General features: G+C 39.1%; 1 protein-coding gene across 1 annotated transcript in view; it reads left to right on the top strand.

Moving 5' to 3' along the window:
• Positions 1–6,980: 6,980 nt before the first annotated feature.
• Positions 6,981–27,567, top strand: part of lrrc4ca (leucine rich repeat containing 4C, genome duplicate a) — a 95,675-nt gene continuing 75,088 nt past the window's right edge. Inside the window, exon 1 of the mRNA XM_044037041.1 lies at positions 6,981–7,017. The gene's annotated coding sequence lies outside the window, so the exon portion shown is untranslated. The remainder of the gene's footprint in view (positions 7,018–27,567) is intronic.

The following is a 27,567-nucleotide window of genomic DNA, read 5'->3' as shown; positions in this document are numbered from 1 at the left end:
CCTCCAATAAAAGGATAAAAAAAAAAAAGAAAAATATGAAACCACAATTATATGTTAAAAGTATATCTGATAAATTTGGAACACACAAAGACAGAACGGAACAGGATAACTCGGAATAACCACATGCAAGAGCTATGGAGACATAAGCATAAGCATAAGGAAATCAGTCCAAACAGCCCTGCTCCACTAATCATCAGGTGCAGTGCAGACCACACTCGCATGCTCCCTGGAGGACGAGCATAAAATCGTAGGCATCTAAATCACAGTCGCAGTCCTTGGATCCTCGGCAGACTCTGTACAAAAGCATAAGGTCACGGATATTACACAAATATGTGCTGCCATGTTCTCTAAGTAGAACAAATAATTCTTAATGTCTATTTCAATTTACTGTATTTTGTTCACACAGACTTAAATAAATCTATGGAACCAGGTTTTTTTTCTTTTTTTTCTTCTGCAATGTTGTGTGGGGACATCGAGCATAGAGTAGCATTATCTGGTCATATCATTTTGGTCCACAGTGTGATATTTAATCCTCATGTTTGTAACTATTGACTTGTCTTATTATTTTTGTCCTGACACAAACGACATTAAGTGAGCACTCACATGGGAGAATGGAAGTTTCCCGTCTTTCATTCCGAAACAATTTTTAAAATAGGCTTGTACATCATAGCTAAACACAATAAAACTGTATGTGTTGCCTAAATTAGATGAATACTGATCTCCTCCTATTTGTTATTGCAACGAGGCATTTGCAACCGTGACAGAAATCACATCATTTGCACAAGAAATGTTGTATGTCAGGTGTGTAATTTCACAAATTTAAAAGGAGAAACGAATGACAACCGCCTTGTTTACGACGCGAAATGTAATGTTTGTGTTCCAACACCGACAGATTGTGTTGACAACTACAACAAGTGGTGTAAATATCTAAACACGAGCATGCCGTCTTAGTAAAGTTTAAAATTCTCAAATGGTGTGAAGTTTGAAAAGCTCTCACCGTGTTTGCGAGGCTGTCCAAGGACACAAGTCCAGTGAAACACAGAGCAGAGCTATGGAATGAGAGTAAATATATCAGTCAGTGCGTCAGACTGTCACTGTCAACATGTCCATAATGATTCTCGGCCTTTCAGTCAGTCCGTGCTTGTCTCGCCGACTTAAGCGGTTACAGCTGAGTTTTAAAGCAGTAATAAATGACTGAATTTATGGGTCTTTACATACTATTATTTTAGCTGCAGTGTTGGACTCCTCAACTGCTGAATTAAGGAAAATAAACTTATTTCATTTCTTATTTTCACCCCAGTAGCCCCATGTATTGTTTCATGTTCTCGTATTGACAGATTAATTCCATCAATCCTGTTATTACTTTTTTTTTCAATCTCTGAACAAATCTCATAGTTGATTGCAGCAGTGGAATATTGGCATTTGCAACGTTTTGCAGATGCTCCAATAAACAATCACAAAAAACATGGCGTTTATTGGAAAAGATGTGACCTCTTAGTTTGATTAATGACTGCAATATGATTTGAGGCTTTGGGAACGACAGTCTCGATTACATTACTGGATTGTCTACATCATCATTTTCATCATTTGTTTTAATTGACGTGAGTGTGTTGTCTTGCCATTTTCCGGCCGGGGAAACATTTTACAGGGGTGTTCTGACTTCGAGACGGGATGTTAGGAAGTGGTGGAGAGTATGTGGAAAGAAATTCACACTTTCTTTTACGTGTTTTGAGGCCTCTTTTCTAAACATGTAGCACGACTGTTTTCATTGTTCAAGTTTGGAAAGAAAGCTCTTCTTGTGGAGCGATGTCACAACATCACATCGGAAACTCCGCATCCTCCATCACCTGGATGATGACATCATTTATCTGCCTAACTGTCGAAGCAATAATAAGAAACAGATTTGCATCATTTTGAAAAAAAGAAAAATCACTTCACAAGTTCAATTTTGAAGAGAAAGAAATGTGAGGTAAATATGGATAACCATGCAGTAAATATTATAACGGAAGGACACTTGAAATTTTGTAACCTGGTTTTCATTAGGTCACAAAGTGTCTGTCCATGTGTGGAATGTGTTACTGTGTCTCCTTAACCCACTGTGGCGCTCGGTGCACTTCAGTCTGACACCGGTCCACGTAGGTGACTTTGACAGAGATATCTCGGAGGTTGGAGAGAAATTGAGGTTGCAGAGAATGAGATGCCAGCTGCAGATTTACACGCCTCCACTAGCTCACTGCACATCATTAAACCCAGAGGCCGCTCGCAGTGGCTTCATCTCTGTCCCAGCCCACACAGGCTACATCAGGGCCCCACACAACTGATTTATCTCAGCTGTCTTACTGAACAGCTTTTCCCACCAAGAGAGAGGTAGGAGGGTGATGAGATTTACGCATGCATATGAGATGAAATTCATTTTGGGAAGAGCACATGCTTCCTTTGACAGAAAGAACCTGCTTTTTTGTGTCACTGTCTTCGTTCTCACCACTTGCCTGTTTCTTGCCATACATAGCACCACCACCTCTCCGAGAGTGAGAATCAGTGATGGATGTTCATGTGCACAATGTCTCTAAAAATACTTCAGTGACACCAGCGTTAGCTCTTTCTGTTCTTTATTTCCTCTAGGATTCCTCGACTTGTGCATACGTACGCGATGAATGACATGATGTGCTTTTGCGACTCGTCGAACTTCGTTTGATGTGCTATTTGATTGAAATGACGACCTTTTATTTTGTAAGAGGTAAACACAGTATATTACATACAATGTGGTTGTAGCTTCACCACGCCGTTTAATTGGTCTACTGTCCTTTTCTTAACATGCAAGTTTAAGCAGTGAGTTAATTACTTATGTCGATCTTCACTACACTGTGGCAGTATGCTCTTGTTTTAGCTTGTTTTAAGTATTCAATGCTGCAAAAAATTGTGCCGGCCTTGTTTTTCTTAGCTGTTCTCTTCTACTTCTGTTTACCAGCTTTTTCTTTCTTTCCGAGTCAAAGCATGGGCGTACACACTTTGAGACAGTTGCACTGACCGTAGTGATTGGACCTCCAATGCCCTTATCAGTGTGTGTTAATCCAACTTTGAGATTAATGTCTAAAGACTAAAGTGCATTACAATGACACTTCCATGTACTTATTGGGCAAGTGGGGAACCAAGTTAGCACCCAATGATCATAGCCAAATAACACAGTCCACACTATCACTTAAAGGAATACTTCACCGATTTGCATTTTACTTTTTATTACTAGAATAGGGGTAATATTTTTGAAAAATTGTGCTGTGTCCCAACCTCAGTTGAGAAATATCTTCATTCTTTTCTTTGTTACGTGCCCACCAGTGACACCAGGTCCTGTGAGTGTTACTGTTAGCAAAGCTGGTGGACACTGTTTATATTCTGACACTGAAATTGTCATTAGGTCACAAAGTGTCTGTCCACGTGTGGAATGTGTTACTGAGGACAATTTTTCAAAAATACTAGTCATACAAAGCTAAATGCAAATCGGTGAAGTATTCCTTTAACATGTTTAAATCTCACGAGGCATATCATTGTCTTTTATGACATCAACAAATACATTTTATACATACAGCCCCTCTAAACACTTTTTTTTTTTACAATAACAGACATGAGCAACAGCTATTTTTGTTTTTGTACTCATGTCTGAAAGATCAGGCCTACAATTAATTCTCGTGTGGCAGAGCTGACCTAATTCAGCCAGAGGAGAGTTGTGTTGCAGTGACCCTTATAAAACATGCTTGATAACCCATTAGCACAAATAAAATCATTACTGCTCTTGGGAGGTGTAGACAAGTGCTTCCCCCCAACCATGCATAATTTATTACAGATTTTAATAGACAATGATTTACTTTAAATCAGTTTCTTTGAAATGGGACTTATTGGATCAAGTGAATCAACAGCTCTTCAGGTATAACTGAAGAGGATAACATAGTCACAAGTTGCTAATATTTTATGACAATTATGTATACAGCATTTGGTGTGCCTAATCCCACAGTGGCTTTTCACAGCTGACTATGCTGGTAATCTCCTGGAAAGCAACATGCATCTATAGATAAAGCTCTCAGTGGAAGTCATCATCATACAATAACAGCCTTCATGGGGACCTTTCATACATGGTTTGATTACTGCCTTGCTGCAGACAATTATTTCCTCTTGGCTTTACAAAACCCTCTGCCGGTGTCAAGTGAAAAGGTTTAAAATAACAACATGGTTCCTGCATTCAAATGATTTGAGTTCAATGAAAAATGGACCTTGCCTCCGTTCATTTAAAAGGCGCTGCAACATTGTAAGACTCGCTTTCAAATGTCATTGTCTAATTTAGACCCGAGGGCCAACAGAGGTAATGGTGTTGTGGTTAAAAGGAGGGGGTGGGGGTGGGGGGGGGCTATTCTATTGTCAGAAAATTGGCTCAAACACCATGCTCCCTATGTGATAATTGAAGTGAATTTGCAGATGTCTGCCATATCAGTCAAAATCAAATGTCATACATGTATTTACAGTTGTGATTGATTGGATGGATGACGACATAGTAACACATAACTTGAGCTGGAATTGTTTTACTTGACTCATAGGGAAGACGGACATTGTTTGAACAAGTATAATTAACAAGCGCATTTTTTTAATTACGATTTCAATCCCACAAGGTGTCAGTGAAGGTGTAATCATGTAAATAATGATTATTTACAGCCTGGCAAACTAATCCATATTCCACATGAAGTGTATGACTGCTATATCCTATTTTTCATAGAGCTTAAAATAATAAAAAGGCCAGCAAAGTCAAAATGCTGGCACCCAAGCGTAACGATTTAACAACCGTTAAAAAGAATTGTGAGGGGCATCGACTGCCATTCTCGAGGCAAAGGTGCCCACAACAAAAATCAATACATTTTAAGGTTTGGCATATAACTATGGTTGAGTTTGGGTGTAGCTCTCCAAATATACACTGTCAGCCAAGTTGATGTCCTGATTATTGATGGAAGTTTTAGTGATGAATGGCACCTTTTTATTTAATTGTATATTAAATGTGGTGTGTGTGGGTTTTTTCTGGGTTCTCCGGTTTCCTCCCACAGTGCAAAAACATGCAGATTTGGGGATTAGCCAAATTACACACTCTAAATCGAGTGTGTGAGTGAATGGTTGTTTGTCTCTATGTGGCCCTGTGATGGACTGGTGACCTGTCCAGGGTGTGCTCCCGTCTTTCCTATGTCAGATGGGATTAGCACCAGCGCCCCACACCACCCTCATGTGGAGGATAAAGCAGTAGAAGATGTAAGGATGGATTAAATATTGGCACAGTTTGTGAATTTAGTGTGGAAAGCAATTTAGCAAAAGCAGAAAAAAAGTATATTGAATCTACATCTCAGGATTTGTGTGTGTGTGTGTGTCTATTTTGTGATAGTTTAGTTTATATTGTGTAGCCTGCTCACACTATCCATCATTCAATAATATAAAGATGCTTAAAAGCAAATGGAATAATGACAGCCTATACTGTATAAGATTGTCAGCGCCAACACTTGGAGAAGCAGATCCTACTGAACTGAATATTTTAATGTTTAATTAACGCAGACTTTGACACTTCATTACTTGTACTTGTTCAGCAAAGCTAACCCAATATTCTACATTAATTACTCGGAGTCTTTATGCAGCTGACAAATGTCTCTCCCCCGACTACTAGTGACATTTTGTATTCAAGGTGGATAATGCTACTCACGGGGAAGTGTCCCATGCACACGCTTTCTCCTCTACTCATCCCTCAGTTTAACTTTATCAGCTTGAAGTACAAATTGGGGCTTAGTGGCTTGATGGTAAATTGAAATTCATTGAAGCATTTACATGACATTTAGCAACGGTTGCATAATGCAGGAATAATAAAACATGTGTCAAACTGAACAGATTCGCCGCCTGCCCGATGCTGTCTCATCATTAAGCCTCCGCTTGCTTTAGCAGGAAATCTTTTTACATTAATTGTGTCTGTGTATGTTTAATTGTGTCACCTTTTTGTGGGCATATCACATACAGATAGAGATTGCGTGGGAGGAACGTTAGAGCTACCGCGTGCTCAGGCATGTGTGATGATTTGGATGCATGAATAGTTGGTGGGCATTTAATAAAGTTCAGTTTATTCAGTCATCACACAGAGCTGGTTTCCCTCGTGATAACATCACTGCAGAGTCCAGTTCATTTGTATTCCTGCAGTGACGAATACTAAAAAGACTAGACAGCCTTAATAATGGCGGCACATTGGCAACTGGTGGTGGTAATTGAGTGAAAAAAACAGAAAAATCTATTGGCTGGTATCAAAGGCTTGGGATGTCTTCACTGCATGTCTTTAAACATCCTTATTACTGCCAATTTCCTGCCACACCAACAACAAAACCATCACCGCTGCGACTGCGTCTAGACATAATGTGGCCACAGTGTGCCTAATGTCCATCTCATTCCAATTGTACGAAACCAATTAGGCCACAAGTAGTTTTCGTTGTATCTCTGCAAATGAGGTAGACATGAACGTGTGATGATGGAAAAATAAAGCTTTGTATAAATGGAATCTCTGACATGGAATGTTTAGACGTAAACATCCAGCCATGAACGTTAAATTCAGATTTTCATTCTAATGTTGAGTTTTTTTTTCTGTAATCATGATTATCATAAGAAAAAAAAAAAACAACATACAAGACAGCATTCACTAAACTCAGACCAAAGTGTGTGCAGTGGGTCTGTTTCGATTTATATTAATGTGTGTACAGCTCTCTCATGACAGGAATACGGCACATTTTCAGTTTTCTCGCTTCCTATTGTAACAACAGTTGACTGCACACAACAGATATCTCACATATGCTGGGTCTTGGTTCATTTCGACATGTTTATGAATGTGATTTAACTGTAGCATGTAATGTACTATGACAAACAGATCTTAACGTGAGGTGTTTTTTTTTTTTCAGTGATGAAGATGGAACTCCACTATGGGCGATCAACGACAACGACCAACATCTGACATCTTGAAGAGTGAGTTCATTCAGCTAAAGTTTATTTTCGCTTATTTTGGCCGGGGGGGGCGTGGCATTATTTTGTGACAGTGCATTCTATTGCCAAAAAAACAGCACCACAGATATTGTAAGTTTGGGGCCAGTTTGTTCAGACAGTACATTGAATAAAAAAATGCATTTGTGGGGAATTGTGAAGATATATCAAATGTTTGAATGGGTTCCCAGCATGGCTGCGGTTTCTTTTGACTTTACAAAAGTGTGGAAGTTTTTCAGGAGGTGGCCAAGCAAGTGGAGTTTATTCTATTATTCCCTTGATCAGGCGTCGCACGTGCACATCTAACACCAACTCTTTTAACACTAACTCTTTAATCAGTCATATTTTAATTGCCTTGTACTCAGCCCGTGGTTGGATATTTTCACGTTTGCCAAACATTATATATATTCATAAAATTCTCCTTTGCCACAAAATGAAAACCAATGAATACATTCTTTCTTCAAGTGATGGAACTAATGCTGTCATCTATTTTAATCCCACACTTGAAATAGACATCTACAGCGTGGATTGACATTTATTTTGGGAACATTTTGTATGCATCATTCATGAGTCATTTCACCTTCCCTTCAAATGGCCTTCAGAGAATACTGAGAACTAAAGACTCGCACCTCATGAATTGTGTATTTCTTTGTTGTGGTGGTTAACCTACAGAACAAAAATGCAAAAGTAGTTTGTTCAACTTTAGAAGTCAGGCATTTATAAACGTGCGCACGTGTGGGCACAGAATCATTCCAAAAAAAAAAAGATGCACGAGCATTAGAAAAAATTAAATGACAAACAGGTGGATGAAAACAAGATGAATTTAAACCAATTTGAATGTTTGTGTCTTTGCGAAGTTTTTTTTATAGTCCTTGCTACAATGATATGGAAAATGACTATTCATCAGCATGAGGGGAAAAAACATGGAAAGGATTTGGGAAAAAAACAGGTGCAAAACAGAGAGATTAAACCTTGTGTATCAGCAGAGCAATCCGAAGCCAATATAAAAGGCCCCCTCTCTCCACGCAGCATGCCTGCAGAGCAAGCAGGTGTTTGTGCTCTTATCAGTCTGGAGTCATGCCATATCAGCCACAGCCTTTGAAATGTGAGATAACATGGCACGATAGAGAACATTTGATGTTGAAATAGACTGATTGATGCACACCGGCGGAGGCAAAGGAAAGTCTTGAAATTTGCATGTCGTATCTTGGAGATTAAGTTTAAGGCCTTCAACCATCTGTAATGATTTTGTGCAGACGATGATGTGGATTGTTATCTCTGAAATCAGATGCTTCAAGTAGATTGCGCTATGAATTATTTGGATTGGTATACTTCAATTATACATTACAGTATGTCTGCTTGAGAGGTCTCCAGCAGTGTCGGTTGAGGATTTTCCTGTTTCCTGAACTGTGACCATATAAGCCACATGTTTAATTAGATTCCAGAGTATACATAATTTATGTCGGTAGAGTTGTCACATTAGGAGGGTAATGTAACAGTTTTTAAAAAAACATATTCTGGATTTTTTGATTTTCCCAAATTCAATCTTTGTAAATGAGGTCAAATCTGGTACTGTACAACACGTGACTTTGTCTGACAGAATTATTCAAAGCACTTCAGAGATAGAAATTCCAATTACTCTGCGTGCAGTAGCTAGGTATTGGGGTAATTGGCTGGGTAAGCGTGTACAACCCAGATCATGTGCCGTTGTTTTGCTGGTAAGCATCTTAAGGAACAGGATGTCACTCTCTAACCCTCTTTATCTCCGTTCTGTGCCTGTCATTCAACATTTAAAAACGTTTTCACTCTGTGGGCCTCCGCCACTCTGTCTCTAAGGTTGTATGAGTGTATAATGCAAAGACCTCTCAGCTCCCTACATTCAATGAAATGTGGGCCAGAATGAATCAAAAAATCAAGAAAATAAAATAATGCAGTGCCAAAAACGTTTTGTGCATGCATGTGTCCTGGAAGTGCATACCCTGTGGAGATCTAAAGATATGATAAGATAATACTTTATTGTCAGAAGATGTCAGGACAGAGAAAACCACAGACATGAAACATAGCAATCATCCAAGAACCACACATAAATACACTGTATAAGATAAGCGGAAGATGGATTTTAAGGCTTGATTTTTAAGATTGATTGGTGTGCAAAGGCAATTTTTGGTCTAACCTGTTGAGCCATGTAACTCTGGCCGGATGGTAATAGTCTGTATTCATGGTTCAGGACATGGTTAGGGTCATGGAGGATTCACCCCACTGATAATACTTAACTATTCAAGCATTTTTAAGTGACGTGTTGCTCCTAACACAGCCACTTTTCTACAGTCTCACTCATTTCTTGCTATGCCAACGCTGCCTCACACTGCTGATGCTGCAAAAGCTTTGCTGACACCACCCCAGCCTCCACCTTTCAAGATCAGCATTTGAGAGGTTCAAAAGTGTTTGCTGGGACACTCCCTGTTTGTTGCAATTGACGTTTTGATTATGATGAGAGTAACTGAAATTGAGTGGTGTGGCAATGGTCTTTACATAGTGTATATATACATGCATGCTGATGCGGACCCTCATTTACTATGAATGGAAAGTCGTCCGTCACATACATACATACATACAGTACATGTGCCGCAGCTCTCTGGAGAGAGGGAAGGTGAAAAGTATGTTCCCGCCCTAATGGGGTCAGCTGTTGTGTTCCTTTTGTTTAACAGATCACACCTTTTACCATATTTCCAATCTGCAGATTTTGAACAGACTTTTGCATATCGTAATTCAATCTCCCTGCCCATATGTATCAGATGCGCAAAACGTTCCAAATATAGCCTCAGATTGTGTACAACATATGCACGGATCCAGGTGTTCGATGAGTGTGTGTGTGCGCTTGTATGAGTGCACAATCACAGCTGGCTCACTGCTGCACGCTCCTCTACAGTGAGGCACTCGGACAGACCCCTTCAGCATTAATTACAGCGGCCATTAATCAGACCAGCACAGATAGCTATGTAATCCCTCTGTAATGCAGTTTTCTGGAGGGGGCCAGCAGTGTTAATTAAATTTGATTAGATGCTGGTATGATGCTGCACACAGAACATCTTAAGGTAATAATTAGAAGATGGATCAATTGGTGCTTCGCTGCCTTTGTTCCATTCAGTCTGCATTGCAGTTGCAATGTTTAAGTAAAAGGTGTTGAGCTGGTACTCCCCACTGTATGTCCGTGCTGAAATGTGTCTGAACTTTTTATACAGTCTTGAATTTAAGGCAGATGTGGCAAGCATTGCACTCACAAATGCCAAAAGTGTCTATGTTATGCGAGTCATCCATCCATCCATCCATACATCTTCTATTGCTTTAATCCTCCACATGAGGGTCAGGGGACACTGTACCAATCTCAACTGTCATAGGATGATAGGTAGGGTACACCCTGGACAGGTCTGAGTCATACTAACCCCAAAATACTAAAATATCTTACATTTCCTGAAATGATATGACTCTCTGGTATTAGGTAAATTGGTCACTTTAAATTGACCATAGGTGTGAATGTGAGAGACTGGCAAACTGTCCAGCATGTACCCCGCCTATCGCACTATGTCAGCTGAGATTGGCACGGCACCCCCCGTGACCCTCTGGTGGAGGATAATGTGGTAGATAATGGATGGATGATATCACTCTCTGCATAATTTAGTAAAACTTTACTCAATTTCCTCATGACGGGAAAATATACAAAACAAGCCTCAATACATTTCCGCGGCATATTAATTTGTGCATTTGCAGATGCCACATTTGTTTCCTTCCTGAATCAGTTTTCAAATGGAGAAGTCTTTTTCAAGAGCTACAAAAAAGAAGAAAACACTGTAAATCGAAGGTAACTTAGTGTAAAAAAAAGACTAATTGAAGCTGATTTACATTATGAAACCCAGGCTCTTGTCTTTGTCCTGCAGTGCTCTTTGTCTTTTACAAACTGTCAACAAAAAAGAGCACAAACATCTAATGAATTATCTGCTTCTTGGCTCCTTGGTGTTTATTTAATGACCTGCTTTGGGCCACATTTCTTCTATATGCGGGGATTGGCATTCTATGGGCCAACCTCCATTAAATTTGATCATTTTGTTATAGTAATAGTAATATTCCCAATAGATTAGGAAAATTGAACACTCGGTTTGAGTGTGTGAATGGATGGTTGTTTGTCTCTATACTGTATGTGGCCCTGTGATGGACTGGTGACCTGTCCAGGGTGTACCTGACCATTCACCCTGTGTCAGCTCGGATTGGCACCAGCGACCCCCTGCAACCCTCATGTTGAGGATAACGTGGTAGAAGATATTCCCAATACACGTGTTTCTTGGCTTTCTGTCAAAATAAATGAATAAGTGAGTATGTGTACTTACTTCATTTCAGTCAATTGCTCTTAGCAGCTGAAGCAATATGAAGAGACTGGCGCTAATTGCTGCTTCACCTGTGCTGAGTGACTGAGTGAGGCCAAGGAAAAGGACTGGCCACCTGGACTAGGATTTATATGGTGGACTAGGTTTGCAGACTGACACCATACATTATTAGAGAGCAGGGTCATAAGTTCATCATACCTCCTTGGGTCCAATATGTTTTTTATGACTCGGCTGACAATGTTAGAAACTGACAAACTGTTACTTTACTTGAAAAATTAATCATTACCTTCAATGTGCTGTTTGAAATATTGAAATCATCATAGAATCTTCAACATATCAGACTCAAATGTTAAGGAATGTTATTATATTTCCACATATTTTCAGACAGACCTTTTACTGAGCTCAGTACTATGTGTATTGGACATAGTAAGAGGAAGTGAAGTTATCAGCTCACCAAACTTTGTTGTGTAGACTGGCTCTGACCACCAGGCGTAGGATTCTGAACAGCTAACATGAGGCCCCTATGTGAACACAATATTAAATTAAGTCATCCTTTGTTTGCAGATGGCAAACAATATGTGTCATGTTTGTTGTACTCATTTAATTCTAAGAGTTAGGGTTCATTTTTACGTGCACATTATTCCTATTTTATTTATGTATGTATTTATTTCATCTTTTCTTCCCCTTTCATCCTTATTTAAGATATTGTTTTGCATATTCACATTTGCTTTTAAAAGTTATGTTTTGGGGCAATGAAGGAAAGAGCAAAAACTTTTGCTATTGGAAGCCTGGGTTTTGAAGCTGTTCATGTCACTCAGTGGAAACCAGTGTTTCCAAAACATTTTTAAATGGAACCCACTTTTTAAAGGTGACTATAGAAACCCAAATTAAGTATATAAATACATACAATAGCACATTTGTGTGTATGGTTGTATATTTTTTGCTGTAATCCCTCAAATTATTTTGAACTTCATTTCATGCATATTGTATTTAATAAACCTTATGTAAAAAAGGCTGGGGAATATTCTTACGACCTATCTGTGGATCCAGACTCAGTATCTGGTGCCACCATGACAGGGGGGCAGGGACTCTGTCTCATAATATAAATGTGCAGATTACTACTTAACGCCAGATGACTTATATTATTATATTATAATTTTATATTTTGGCTAAACAATACCAGTGAAGTCATTTGCATGAACACATGGCACGCTTTAAGTACCAGTGAGCTTCCTTCCACTTGTTCACAAGTGAGAGTTGAACTTGTATGTTGTTGACTGAAGAGCTCCTACTCTGTCCTGCACTGTCCTGTTCTAATGTGTGCTGTTGTGAATCCATGTGTACACAATCCTCCCTGGTCCATCCATACACTTGATAATACGTTCGTCTCCCCCTCTGATCAGGAAAGTTATTATTACTGGCAGGATAAGCAATTCTTTTTCTTGCACCACTAAGTCCCAATGCAGTATCAATCAATGTAGAATGCTTTCTGCAACAAATACCCTCATTAATGCGTATATAACATAGAATGAGGACAATGTGCACTGAAACAGCACCAGACACAGAGAGCATTAACCTGCTATTTGTCTCAATCTTCCTCTATTGCTCCCATTGATTTGTTTTCTCGGTATTTGCTTATTTCTTCAGAGTAGTAGGATTTTATTTGAAACCCATACAACATGGAAATGATGGGGACTCTGCATGACACTGTTATTTATTATGCTGGATTAAACTCTTTGAAATCCATCTATTATCTATGCACCACTTGAGAGAAGGTAGTTGGAGTAGTTCCCAGCTGACATTGGGCGAGACGCAGAGTTGACTCTGATCAACATGGCCAGCCTATCACAGGGCCAAAATACAAAGACAAAACACATTTAAAATCACAATCACCCATACAATTTAGACTTCCCAATTAACCTAACCCCAATTAGCATGTTTTTGGACTGTGGTATGAAGCCAAAGTACACAGGGAAAACTTCCCCGACAAAGGTCCCAATTCAGACTAGATTTTTGGACTCGACTATAGAGTTTGGAACGATAAACCCCCAATCTGGCTTGTGTTTCCACCACGGGTTGTGTAGGCCGATGGTTGTGTCAGCTATGTAAATAGTGTCATCATACCAGGGAAAAACAGCCTAGTCTGCCAATTAATTCAAAAAGGCTATGTATTCAACACAGTGAGGCTATTGCTGCACCCTGAGATTATTCATTAATAAAGAAACATGGCCTTGAATCCCCTCTTTTGCAATGCATTCTATATTTAAGGATGGCATGTTCAGTTAGGGACTATCCCGTCATAATTAAACAGTTTATCGCAACAAATGGAAATCCAGTCAGACTTGGGGCTGATTGCTTTTGCTCTTTAGATGCATGGTAGACTAAAATGCAAGAACCCCCTCATACAAGAGAGAAGACATTCAATAACATTTCAAGTTCTGATTTTGAAAGGATGAGGCTGGGGTGAAGGCGACAAAGCTTTGCCAGGGGCAGCAGTGTGAGGTAGCATTGGTTTAACAAGAAGTGAGTGACGGGGGCTTTGATTACTTGCTTTGTTGGAAAATTTGTACAATATCTTTTATCTCACTAAAGCCGAGCTGCAGATTTGGTCTTTCTGGATTTCTCACCATACATTTCACTGCTGTGTGTGTGTGTGTGTGTGTGTGTGTGTGTGTGTGTGTGTGTGTGTGTGTGTGTGCGTGTGTGTGTGTGTGTGTGTGTGTGTTACAATAGGCAGACAGAAATGAGAGCTTCTCAAGCTTCAGGATCAGGCTTACAGCTGAAGTCAGAGCTACACAAAACAACAATAGGGACGTGGCCACAACCAAGTACTTCTCTGCATCATACGTTTTTTTTAAGACAAAAAAGGTATAAGCTGACTTTGAATGTAATTAGAGTTCTGGTTCCCTTTGCATTGCCACACTGACAGTAGATGGATAACACAAGAATAATGTTTTTACAAAAGCACACCAACCATGGTGATATCAAAATTGACTACAGCAGAAACGTGGAGAAGAAATAATTAAACAATACACCAAAACTTGAATAAATGATGTCTCGATAGCATTGTACGTTATCTTAAAATCACTGTAATAATGTCTCAGCTAATGTGTAACTCAGTTGAGTGATTAGTCGTTGTTGAGCGGCGGGAGTGTGCTTGAGTAATTTTGTTGGACACGTGGTTTTGATGGTCACGGATGATAGAGACATTGAGTTAAACACAAATTAAATCCAGCCCAAGTCTTAATGTAATGCCATTGCTCAATTTAGCTTTTTATCACACTGCTTAAAGACTGCAGCACTGAGGATTTTTGTGCTGCTGCTCTGTCTTAGGTGTGATTTACTCCCCCATGTCAGCATTAGATCATCCAGGCCTTGGGGGAGTCTGATTGAGGTCTGATTGGTTCTTATCTGAGCATGAAGCCTTAACTTCAACCATGACCATGTCCAATAAATTGCACATTGGAATGCAAAGTATGAATGATTGGAGGATTGTATGTGTGACGGAAGATTTATTTATTCCGTATGTTCACATGTTTGCCATATATGTCATCCTCAAAGTCTGCAAGCATGCTAAAAGTTGCTATTTATAAGGTTATTGCAGCAGCCACAGTGCACTGTTCACAACAGAGCAGTGTGTACACACAGTGATGTCAAGGGGGAAATTGCTTTTCTGGAACCCCTGCTGTACTTCAAGGGCCCTGCTCAGGGCTTATATGGTGTCAGTTTTGAGAGGATTGTCCCCCGACCGTCTGGAATCTGGGGGAAATCTTTCTGTTTTGTCATGTTACTTAATGTAATTTATTCACTGGGTGCCAAACATGTGCTGATGGCCCTATACGGTTGTCTCATGTGGGTCATGTTATCAACACAGCAGGGCTTTTTTAGTATTTGAATGCACTGGTTATAGTTGTTGCTGGAGTAGGGACTGAAAAGTGTGTTTTCGCCACTTCAAAGCTTTGTCTGAATTTGAAAATTCTTATGCTGTAGATTGAGTAGTCCGTTGGGGATGATGACACTGTGGACTCATGCCTGTGTCCACTCAGCGGGTTTAAACGGTAGTGTCCTTAAAAGTGTGAGTCAAAGATTTGACGTAATACTTAATGCTTAATGATTGATTCATTTTCTGTTACAAATTAGAATAATCAAAACTTGCCTTCATATATAGACCACACCAAGTACAGTGTACTTGTTTTTATTCTGTCATTTCATGACCCATGAATCATTTCAAAACGGCTTACCTGCGTATATTTAGCCAAGGTTGGACGCAACATTTAAAACCCAATGTATGAAGCAATAAAAATAATATTTTCCCAAGTGCTTCAGCTGAATCATACGGACTCAGAGATTAAGTCTTGCGAGCTTCGTCTCGCACAAGTTGCATGTGCGTAAAGAGAGCGTTACAAGCGTCTTTTACGAGAGTGTGAGGAAGTGACGGCATAGCAGCTGAATTAAACCAGACTATATCATCATCATGTCAAAAAAAAGGGCTCATCAATTGATTCCCTGATTTGTGTCAGTAAATTGTTGCACATACTGTCTTCAGACTGTGACCCATCATAATACAGTATGTGACTTATAAAAGTTGTCACCCTGCTTTTAGCAGAAGGTTACGATAGCATTCTACCCTGTCTCTACGAGTGAAGGATGAAGAGAAGGTCTGTCCATCCAGTAGATATTGATGGATTTAGAGCAGCATTTTAAGAGCTGTTTTGATTCCTGCTTCTCTCTCTCTGTCTGTCTTCTTACTTAGCTGTCTAAACATCTTTCTTATTTTGATACTAATCCATGAATCTACTGGAAAAGAAACACTCTCGGGAGCCCAGATCAAAGGCCCGGCTGTGATCAGAAGGACCCAGGTGTTCAGACGAAAACACTGCCAAGGCAGCATACAGAACATTTATAAAAAGCTCCTTCCTGGTTTGTTGTAGGATGAAACAGTGACCCGTGTACTGGTTAAGCACCACAATGAACATGGAGTGCCGACGTTGAACATGAAAGACAGTTTATTGGCTTTATTCTACATGACTAGGAGCTGTGTTATGTTTGCTGGGCTCACTTGGCCTCAGCAGAAATGTTTGCATTAAAGAAAAAAACTCAGCATCCAGGTGTGCACCTTAATCCTTTTCACATACAGGAACACATGCGGGAACATGATGTACAGTGTTCTTCATTTCTGCTTCATGTCTGTAACCATTTTTAACACCACAAGTGTAGGAAACACTATTCTTTCTTTATTCACACGGCAGTAATGGAATTGAAGATTTATTGGGCCACGATATCCCCAACCCCAACTACTTAAATGAAGTCAGAGACTCATCTGAATATGATCTATAAATCCTAGATTTGGAATTATAATGCTTCAGGGGTACGCGTCGGGGTGGATCTGTGTACGACACACTTTTAAGCTGTATATTTCCTGTTACCAAGGTTAACTGCGTTTCTGAATCAGCACACAAAGTTGTTTTTTTTTTTTTCTCTTCCAAAATGAAATTCACTGATCTCCACGGCTCTCACCTGTGCTACAGTTGACACCTCGGTGTGCAAAATGTATTAATCTCTAATGTTATCAGTCACTGTCTGAGGCTGTTTCTTCTCAGAGGAAAATAATTAAAATCCACACTTCTTTTCTAAATCCACCCAATATGTGTGTGGTACACATTTTTAGTGTTTTCTTAAGAAAACAGGTGCTATTTGAAAATCAATTCTGAGTGGGCGAGCATCCTCTTATTGCCGGAGAAAGCTTGCATATGTGTGTCACAATTGTTGATCTTCGCATATATTTTTTGAAATGATAAAATGACAGAAAGAAAACAGCCGAGGTTGTTATCATCCACAATCTGAGCAGTCCCTCTATCAAGTTACCACCATCTTTGCTCAAATTGCTTGTTTGCTCAAATTACTATGGTGACGGCCATCTCACAGTGGCACTTATCTCTATTAGAACTGCATATCTGTAAATGATTACAGGTTTCAATCACAGTTGGAAGATCCACTGTAAAATGTGAAAAAGCAATGGGCAGCACATCATGAGTTTGTTTTTGATGTCACTCATTTTGCCTCTTGTGGTAGATTAGCTGTTTTAATATTTTACTCGACGTCTTCCTTATTTGTTAGCATGACAGAAGTCTAATGCACTTTATTTAGCTTTTTTCTGTTGTCCGTAAATGTCACTAGACATTTCAAAGGGACTCTGTCGGATTGACATGCGCTGACATTTGAGGCGAGCACAGGTTTTATTTGAGTGGTTGTTGTCTGTTGATGCTGGAGACCTTAAAAATGCAAAAGAGCACATTTCCATGGCGTTGAGTGCCAGACACTCTGGCCTTTGTTATGTTGTTATTTGTGTAGAACTAACTATCTGGACAGCATGTACACCGTGTATAGTGAGTTGTGATACATGTATCGGCATGTTGTCGTCTTGGCTCGCTGTAGATTATGACAAACTCGGCTGGTAAAAGCCATGGGCAGAGTCTATACACCCTTACAAATCAATTGTGATTCAGACAGTCAAGCATTTACCTTTTTTTTTTTTTTTCTATTCTGTCATTTCTGTGTGGGAATCACAACATAAATGGACATAAAATAGACTTTTCACACATTATTTCATAATCTTAATGTCAATTTATATCTGAATTGTTGAAAGACCTGCTGACTATCTTCATTGTCAACTCCTTTGTTTAATTGTCTTGTCTTTAGTGCAGAAAATATGGCATGTGCACTACTTTCCGCTTCCAATCATATGATGCAAAAATCTGCTTTTATGGATGAAATGAAAATGATGATGACTACTGTCTGGAATCTCAATAAGTGCTGACCACTGAGTTTAGTTTTTATGGTCCAACACTCATAGCACATTTAGCACACATCCAAATCCAATAAACTGCTAGTTTAAAAGCAGAAAAATGATTGCTGCACCAGACCCATAGGTTGAATAAGTTACTTTCTTAATTAATCATAGCTATCTTTTGGGAGTAGCAATTAAAGAAGCAGATCCATCTCCCATTCCTTTTAAAGGCCCAGTGTGTAGGATTTACCGGCAAACAATGGTTATATTACCCAATATGTGTGGTTGTATCAGTGCAAATCACTGGTTTCTGTAGCCTTTGGACTTTAGGCAAGGGCCTTGCTTTATGGAGGTTGTCATCTCCCAATAAGGAGATAATATTACAGTAACACCAGGTAATATGAGAATGACTTCCATTGCATGATGTTCGTGATCGACAGTGATAAAAACAAAATTGACATTTGTCCTTCATTATGTCCTAAAACAGTGGTTCTCAAAATTTTACACCAAGAACCACCTGAGAAAGTATTGAACTCTCGAAGTGACACCACTGGTACGCAAGCTTTTACTTGAGATGGTATTGTCATTATATTACATTATACTGTTACCAAATTGTTACAATACAATGTAATGTAAAATGATACAAGTACATGTCCAGGAGTGAGACACAAAAGCTATGGAGAATACTGTGCAGAATTAAAGCCTTATGTTGCTCTTTTCAGAGGTGTCCACTTTATTTAACTGCTTAAGAGGACATAAAATGTGCTCTGGTCTCAGCATTGCAATTATCAGTTTGGAGTCTAATTTAATTTATCCAGATCTCCATCATTTTTCCTAAATTATGTTTCTGCTCGTTCGCACTGATTGCGTTAATAGATCGGAGTGTAGCCTCTCGGGGGATGAGATGGATTTTAGTCCCTCTTAGAAGAGGTGGTTTAATGTAACATTTCCTTTTCTTTCCCCTTCACTTACAAGACTCCTGTGTGCTCATCCGTGAAAAAAATGATTAGTCACCCTTGTCTCCTTATGCAGTCAAAATGCAGATGACCACACTGCACAACAGCACACTTCCACTTATATGTGTGTTTTTTTTTGTTTTTTTTTCCTTTTACATTTACAGTAAATTGGAAATGTCCGGCTTACATTATGCTCGTGGAAAAATACTATCAAGTTTTGACCGAGGGAAAATGCCTCCAGGGATAGACAGCTAATGATTTTGTAAACCATTCATTAGATGGTAATTAAGAGTGAATGTTTGTGTGGTTAATGTTCATTTTGATCATTTATGCAGCTTAGCATACACTATGGTTATTTACAATGCATCCTTAGAGGTTACTTGAACACAGTTTTGAACAGACTCTTTGTCCCCTTGTGATGTTGTTGTGAATATTTCCCTACACATATACACAGTACTTATACATAAATAGATGTAAGCCATGCAGTATTTATGTAATTTTTAGTTTATTTAAAGTTACTTTCTATGGGGCTCTTCTAACTGATACCCAAATCTAGACTGACGGGAAAATAAACACTAGCTCTGCCAATCACACACAATTAAACCGAAATGGCTCCTGTTCCCCGTGGTGACATCCTACATCCATGAAAGATCAACGAGACAAAGAGAAAAAAAAGAAACAGGAGGAGAAATGGTTTGGATTTTAAATATGGGTCTTGGGTTGACGCTGCATTAAAAATAAAAATGTCTCTTCTCTGTTCCGCTTATTTCTGAACTTGATCCATAACAGTTTGGCGACCCTGTGTATTTAATATGGAATGAAACGATGGGGGAGCTTCCAGAAACTTTCAGGATGCCGCACCATACCTCATTTAAGATACACTCTAATGAAGATACTCTTATGTAGTGATATGCATTATTCAAGACTGGATCCACTAAAGATGAGGGGGAAGAAAAAGATGTACTAGGAAATTGTGGAAAACATTCCACTCCAACATTGCCAAAAAATATCACTTTAAAGTAAAGTAGAGATGCCAATGAGACATTAAGGCACATTAAATTTAAAAAGAAAAAGAAAAAAAAAAGAATACATCCAAGATGCATTAATCAAAGTTTCTTGGAAGAAAAAATCATTGTTGTTAAGCTAAAGATGGACAGAAAAGCACAGTGTCTGCATTATTTTTTGAGCAGTCCTATTTCTTCCTATTAGTATGGAAGGTAAACAACATAGCAACGTAGAGCCACTATGGATAGAAGACAATCTGCTTAGCGTTGTCTTCCAGGAGGCCTGTAATAGGTTCACATGAAACTGCCTCTTCTGGGTGTGAATTGAAAGAGATACAAGTTCGATTTAATGATTGAGTCTGAAATCAGGCGTTTGTTTTTCAAATTAAGTGACTGCATGTATGGCTCAGTGAGGAACAATGAGGAATACAGCACACAGGCCATGTCCCTGCTCACACAGGGAGTCATTATGCATTATGCGTTACTTCATTGGACGGCGTCCATAGTCTCATCATGCATCTTCAAGGTGTCCATGACAAGTACTCCACTTTGTATCTTGCACGCTAGCCAAAGAGGGAGATTTTTTTTTTCTCTCCTAAATGACGCACATGCACATGAAAAAGACACATTTTTCTCGACCTGATGTAAAATTGTCCGAGAAAAAACATGCTATAAAGAACATTGCATGGTATAAACAGACCCCACCTCATATTTGGGAAGAAAAGAGCACTTCACACAGGTCAGATGCAGCTTTTGGCCATGCTGGGATTGAAAGAGACTCCTGCTGTGTTATGTAGTTTCATGCTGTGTCTAGCTATAAAAACCATGTCATTAAAACATGCAAGTGTGGAATAACAGAGGAGAAATGGAAGGCTGGGACAGAAAAGTTGCTCTTACCATAGCAATATTTTGCACAAACAGTTTAAGAAATCTCAACATCGTCAAACTTTCTCATTTCCAAAACTGCATGCTGTATATATTACTGCCTGAGAACTAAAATTTGTTTATGACGCTGACACATCCCAATTACATATGCTGAAATAGTGAAATTGCTCCACTTTTTGGCATGAATGTGCCATACGTGTCTAAATTAAAGTTGTCACACTCCAAAATTAGGTGGCTGTCAAAATATCAGAGTGAACCAGCAATGAACTGACAAGGAAATAAATAAATGATAACTTAACAGGTCGTGTTCAGCAAAAGCACCAGCCGAAAAAATTGAAATAAATAATAAATAGTTAAGCCTGCTACTGCTGAGTCTATGCAAGAATTAAGTTTTAGGATTAGGTTGTCGGAACCTCGCCCCCAGCCATGGAAGTAGAGTAACCCATGGAGTCCACATATGGCCTTAGACAGTAAAGAGAGTATGATTAAAATTAGCTACTGGTTAACAACCTCTGGCTCTGGACAGCTGCACAGTTGTGGTACTTATAATTTCCTCTCAACAACAAAGATTGGCATCAGAATTGGCAGAGAGTTAGGCCTGAAATATGGGGAGCAAGGGAAAAAGAAAGCACTAAGGACAAAAAAGCAGATTTGCCCCGGACTCCCTGCAGCCATTACATTAAAATCTATTAGCCATTTCATCCATTTTTCATATTTATGGTATGGCCTGTGAGGGATTAATAAAGTAAAATATCTTAATTACGACACTTTGAAATTTCAATGCAACACTTTAAATGTTTCTATAGAAAATGAATTTGACTTTCACACTGGCTAGCACACTACTGCTCTCTGGCAGCGCCGCAAGATGCGGAGATTTAAGGCAACTTTATAATTCACGGTCGTCCTCCTGTCATCCAACAGAGGATGCACTGATTGACTCAGCTTTGGATTGGAAAAAGCAAGAGTCATTTCATAAACCAAGGATGAAACTTTTCCATTAAAACAACCCTTTCTCAGAATGTTTTATCATATGCCATCCATGGAGGGAAGGGAGAGAGGGAAAAAAAAAAAATGTCATAAACACAAGTACACAAACCACTGAAGTGTAGATCAGAGCCATAAAAAATATGCAATTAGGGCAGATGCGACATCTCTCAGCCTCTCTTGACGTATTTCCCTTTCATCTAAAATGCTGGGGATTTTCAGACATTCTCGATAAGGCATTCATTTAGGAGTTGGGCTACAGAGACTGCATGCACATGTGCACATCTTTAATACAAAAACCAAAAAACATTGTGTATACCACATTACGTGGCCTCATTATTATTAAAAACATAATAGATAATGGATAGAGATTTGTGCCCTATTCCTTATCCCATTTTTTTAGCCTTCTTGTTTTTTCTTGTCAGACAAAACTCTTATTCCTACAGGTTTTAAGAACGTGTTAGTCATAGATAAATGAATTTAGAACTCTTTGAATTTAAAACCTGTAAACCGGCAAGGCTGAAAAAAAACAGGGGTTATGTAAAATCCTATTTTAAGGTTTTGGTAAACACCTTTATGCAGCAGAGAATAGAAGAAAAAAAACACAACTGAAAAAGCACCAAGTAAACACACATAGGATTTAGATTAAGTTTTATTTTAAATTAGGATTATACAATCAATGAAACAACTATCATTACCGTCAGTAGGTATTAGAAACGCTGTCAGAGCTTTTTGCATGGCAGACATTAATCTGGAAAATCACTTGCTCGGTTTCAGGGTGCTTTTTGGCTCACTGTCACACTGTTCTGGCTTAAATGAACTGAACAGAGTCATCACAACTGTTATCGGTAACAAGTGTCAAAATGTCCACCATGGAAACAGCATATTGTAAAACTCACAAATAAGCTCATTAAAAAAAAAAAAAACATCCTTGGCGGTGTAACGCCAAGGATGAGGTGTTGATGAAGACGGTGTGCTTGTGAATTTGGACAGAAACTATTGAAGAACGCTGTTGTTGTGTCATCTTCCTTTTGTGTCTTGAGACAAAAAAGTTTATTGTATTTTATCGATTGCCACAGGGTTTTGGAATGATTAAATTGTTGGTGACAGCTTATCTAAAAGGGAGACATGATCACTGATCCTCTGAAAGACAACCTGAGGGACATTTTTTTTTTTATTTGTTGTTTTTAAATAGTAGCAGGTGTTTTGGTAACACTTTTGATTAGGGAACACATATTCACCATAACTAGGTGCTTACTAACATGCATATAAGTAGCATACCAGACCTTTATTAGTAATTATTAATCAGGAAAAAATAATTCATGTAGTAATAGAGGTAGAATAAGGTTATGTAGAATAAGGTGTTAATATGTGCTTAGTAATTACTAATAAAGGGCTAGTGTGCTGTTTATGCATGTTAGTGAGCACCTAGTTAATAGTGAATATGTGTTCCCTAATTTAAAGTGTTACCAGTGTTTATTTATTTTTATAAGACAGGTAGGAAAGTGGATTAAGAATGATAGGCCTATTAATTGAAATTCAAGGCACACATATGAAATGAACTGTCCTTTTTTTGTCCAAAAATACCTTTATGCACTTTGATTAGTATAATAGCATATTGAATCGCAAACATACATTTCTATTTGTATTTACTTTCAGAGATTAAAGACAATACTTTGTGTATATCCATTATTAAAAAAGGTTAGAAATGACTCCCATTCATAGTGGGTTTATGTTTTATAGTCAGCATGGTTGTTGGCACCGACTTCCATCTGAGCAAGCCTGAGGTGTGAGGCTGCTGTGCTGTGGCTGACTCAACGTCATGGCCTTTGCAAGACCACTTTCCCAGTGGCAGATCCTGGTGCATTAAGTCACATTAGCACCTCTTTCCAGATGCTGTGGAACCACAGAAGAAAAGAGCACAGGGAACAGATCATTATTATTATTTTTTTTTCCTTTTTTTATTTGTATCAAGGATGTTTGGGTGAGTAAGGCTGTGATATGAGTGGATTGCACTATGTGAATGATGCTACTTTATCATATAATATTCATTTCATAGACGGTTACTCTCAGAAATATTTATGGTGGAGAGAGAGAGAAAGAGAGATCTTATTTTCTTCCCTAGAGGATATTTGTTTTCAAATTCTTTTTTGCGTCGCCACCACAAGAACTGGTCACACAAATGCATAAAGTTAACACATAAAAAATACAACATAATGACACAAGTCCATTGATTCTATTGTCATAGTCTGATGGGTGCAGTGATAGCAGAAGGCAGAAAGCCTTTCCCGAGTCCTGTAATTGCTTATTGTTCAATATTGGTGTGGAAACAAATGGAAACTTCCCTCTATAGCCCATTCTCTTTGAAACAGAGCAGTACCACTGGTAATCATGGGGACAATAGTTCAATAGTAGCCAACAATAGCCAGTAGTTCAAGTGAAACTGGCGTAGGACACAAGAAAGATATACCAGCAAAGGCAAAACTTTTTGAAAATAAACTGCAAAGTTGGTAAGAAACTCAGCAACAATGAACACATCTGCCATCTGCCTCTTTCTTAAAAGACACATCTCAACCTCCTCCATAGCTGCTGCTGTTTGTTGTTGTCTGATACTTTCAACCCTGTGCTGCCCTCTCTGGATGGATTGCTTAACATCTATACCATTATAAATAATGCATGAAAGGTTACACCATTTGAAACGCACAGATCTTTTCTTATTAAAAAATATCAGTATAAAGAAGTCTCTGGGAATAAAAGAATAATAAAAAAAAAATCCATCAAAGCTTTGATTCATGTAACTGAGTGGATTATACAATCCATGATTGAAAGGTAGACGTTTCATGCAAAGGAAACCAATCGACAACCTTCTCTGCAGACACATTGGCCATAATCTATCATCTGCAGTTTTCTGCAACTAACCCAATGAGCTAAAACTCTTGGCTGACTTCTTTGCACTCGAGGCACTGAGAACTATAGGAGTACCAGTTATCAGATATGTTAGCTAATAGATCTGTTATGTTTCAAAGTCCCGGGATCAAACATGTTCATTCACATAGCCATTTACGAAACACGGTGTGTGTAGGTGACGGTGAACTAAAAATCCTCTACCCTGCGGTCACATCCACCACCAACTCAAAGGCAAGCCAGAGGCATTTCCAAGCCAGTTGGGCTCTGCTGGAATGCCTCCATTGAGAAGTGCCTGGAAGGCATCCTAATCAATGCCTGATTCACCCCAGCTGACTCTTTCCGGAGCAAATGAGGAGAATCTCCTCTCTGTGCTATTTCAGGATGTTTATGCTCTTCACAGAAATCCTTAAACATGACCTCAAACAGCCTTTGGAGGAAACTTACACTTCAGAAGTGTGAATCACTTTTCTTAGCCTTTCAACTCTGTCCTCATCTGCTGCATTGAGCTTAATCTCTGTCTCTCTCGAGTGTTCTAATTATCACGAGGGGAAACAACGCAGAATTTCATGGCCAGCGACCTTAGACTTGAACAAGAGGTGCTGCCTCTTATCAGGACTCAACTGATGAAGTCAGCAAAACCATTTCATGCTTGAATTTCTGTTCATGAAATGGCCGGCTCATATGCACCTGGCAGAGGTGTCTACTGGATCAGTTTGAATGGAGCAGTGTCAAGTGTTGCCAAACTGCATTGTGGGTCTGTTGCTTCACTTTGTGTCAGCCTAACTTTTACACACTTAACAAACAAAACACTGCCCAAACAAAGCTCTTTTTGTGACACCAACAATGGCAGACACAGAGGACATCACAAGCGAGCAGCTCTTGCATTCAGCCGTGGCAGACGCTGCTCTGCTAACCTCTGATAGCAACATGCATTAACGCGTCATGTATTAGTGAGTCCACTGAAAAGGTCAGCCAAAGCAGGTGACAGAGCAGGTGAGGTGGGATGCAAACTCCTATGTAAAGTCATGACTTTCATGTCCATGATGCAGTAAGAGCAAACACTCGGTTATCGTTGCGACTTGTCATTGTTAACCAATGTAACTCGATGTAAGGGATGAATTAGTGATCAGAGCAAACCATATTGTCTTTCATATTTGACACTTCAAGGACAAGGAACACAGCACATCCAATAAAAAAAGCCGAATCCCAGATGCAAACAATGCTGAGTTAAGGGGAAATACTGTAAGTATAAAAGAAGTAGGCATCTTGAAACACTGTTCAGTCTAACTGAGATACTGGATTGTGTTAGTCATAGATAAATAGATGGATAAATTCATACTGGTAGCTGTATTAAAATGTGTTTTGAAATCTAATGCTAATGAACTCACACAGGATGTTTTCCTTTACTTAGCATGATTTAGCGAAGACAATTATGCAGAGCAGTGCCCTCCTTTATCCACCCCTCCAGAGCATAAACACATAGCAACCCAGACAAGAATGTCATTGTGATCATTCTGGATGCCGTGAGAATAAAGAGTCAACCTTCATTTATGTTTTTGGAGCGTACTGGCATTTATTGATTTGTCTCGCCTCACAAAAGTCCTATAAAAGGTGAAGGCAACATATCAGTGATTACGGGCTGGGGTTCTTTGCCATGGAGAAGATGTCAGTTTCCCCTCCCTGCTCCATCCTTTTGCTGCTGCCCGTCGGCCAGCAGACTGGACAGAAGGTCAGAGAGATGATCTGTGCCAAAACTCAGAGGATTTAAACCCCCTTTCTCTCATTTCCCCTTTCAGATATGCAGATTCTGGACCTCCTAATGAGAATATGTTACTCCCAGATACCATCTGTTCGGCTTGCACTCTGTATGAGAAAAAAACAAGAACATGTGACATCACTCCAGTGAAACTGATAAATCAAAGTCATAGAGTAGTTGCCCTTTGGAGAAGTGTGTCACAGTCTGTCCACAATATAAGTCCTGTGTTAAATTGGCAAGTGTGGCGGATGCGGACCACGAAATAAACAATGTCTTAGGTTAATTTGTGATTAACAACATTGTCGGTCTTGTGTGGGTTGTCCAAACACTTAGAACCTGTCTTTAAACACACACACATAGATGCAATCGAGACACAATATTAGGAGGAATAAAAGAGATTAGGGAAAATCGATCTTGAAATACAAGAATAAACCTTTATATGAATAATGAAATACATCAAGCGATCAGACTATAGGGTTCCACTGCTGGCCTGATGCTGCTGATATGCCAAAGTTGCTCATATCATATAATCCCACACATTCACACATATACACACTATCCACATCCACAGAATAGCTCTTCTGAGAACACACAGAATAATGATTGGAAGTACTTACAGTCGATTCCAGCGGTGTGCCAAATGATGGTCATTATTGCCAGTAAAAACCTTTAAATATTTCAGTTTGTGTTTCCCCCAAACACAGTCTTTAAATATTTGAAATCAAACCATGTTTCCCCACGATTGTCCTTCTCATTTAAGCTGCATCCAAAAAAAACCCCAAACTAAACAACATGCAGTTGTGGAGATGTCTCTATGGACAAGATGGACATGTCTGTATGCTCGGTGCACACCAGTGTTACTCTAATCAAATCTAGT

This window comes from Solea senegalensis, linkage group LG10, assembly GCF_019176455.1.
Source record: "Solea senegalensis isolate Sse05_10M linkage group LG10, IFAPA_SoseM_1, whole genome shotgun sequence".
Taxonomy (NCBI): domain Eukaryota; kingdom Metazoa; phylum Chordata; class Actinopteri; order Pleuronectiformes; family Soleidae; genus Solea; species Solea senegalensis.
This window is presented reverse-complemented; position numbering and strand designations above follow the sequence as displayed.